At 47.0% G+C, this 978-nt stretch overlaps 1 protein-coding gene across 6 annotated transcripts in view; it reads left to right on the forward strand.

The window, feature by feature from the left end:
* The window catches only part of LOC106742176 (protein pangolin, isoforms A/H/I/S), a 248,425-nt gene that overhangs the window by 237,065 nt on the left and 10,382 nt on the right, over positions 1-978 (forward strand). The gene's annotated exons all lie outside the window — the stretch shown is intronic.

Raw genomic sequence — 978 nt, forward strand, 5'->3', positions numbered from 1 at the left:
TTATATATATATATATAATACAAGTCACGTACATTTCAACGAGTAGATGATCTTTGATCGTGTTTCTTGAGACGTTTCAACGTTCACGTTGCATGCCGTTTATCCGCTTGACAAAGATACGAATCGCCTGCTGCGTAAAAGCGGGCGCAAAGTGCGCTTCCGGTCGGTCAAAGCCAACGAGTCCGCAGTTCCACGTCTCGTGGAAATACAATAGACGTCTCGAAACTGGACCTGCGTCATTTTTCCAGCAGACGATTCGTATCTCTGTCAATATATACGTAGGTCCTTCTCCGAAGACCGTCGATCTCGCTGTGCTGTGATTGCGAGAATTAGAAATCACGCAACCGTTGAGCTCGACATTAGTCGAAACTCGATTCGCGACGTGCGAAATCTGACGTCGGTACAGCGTCTTCTAGGAAGGTCCTACGGTATGCCGTTGACACAACCTTTTGAGACCGAGCCCGAGATAAATATATCGTCGCGCTGACGCCTTGAACCGATTTCACTCTCTTTATCTGGCACAAACGCAAAATTTTCCCGGCAACTCTTCCGTAGAAAGTACTATCCGTAGAAGAATCTCAAGAAATAGAGAACGCGTTGCGATACCGTCGGTGCACCCGGGACCGTCTCAAGGGGTTGACCACCGTTCTGTTACACGCATGACTTAGTTGACATTCGTTGAGTTCGTTTGGCAGTCACAGAAAGCATAAGTATGTAAAACGCAAAAAACTCGAGCACCGATTCCATTCCGTTTTCACGTTTTCTCTTCAATCGTTCTCACGCGATAATCCCGCACGGTTTGTCGGTATATAATACACGTATCATCACCCGTATTAATTTCTCTTTGTTTTCTCTCTCTCTCTCTCTCTCTCTCTCTCTCTCTCTCTCTCTCTCTCTCTCTCCTCCTCTCCCTCCCTCCCTCTCTCTCTCTCTCTTCTCCTCTCTCTCTCTCTCTCTCTCTCTCTCTCTCTCTCTCTC

Source organism: Dinoponera quadriceps, unplaced genomic scaffold (genome assembly GCF_001313825.1).
Source record: "Dinoponera quadriceps isolate SergipeBrazil2010 unplaced genomic scaffold, ASM131382v1 scaffold676, whole genome shotgun sequence".
In the NCBI taxonomy this organism is placed as follows: domain Eukaryota; kingdom Metazoa; phylum Arthropoda; class Insecta; order Hymenoptera; family Formicidae; genus Dinoponera; species Dinoponera quadriceps.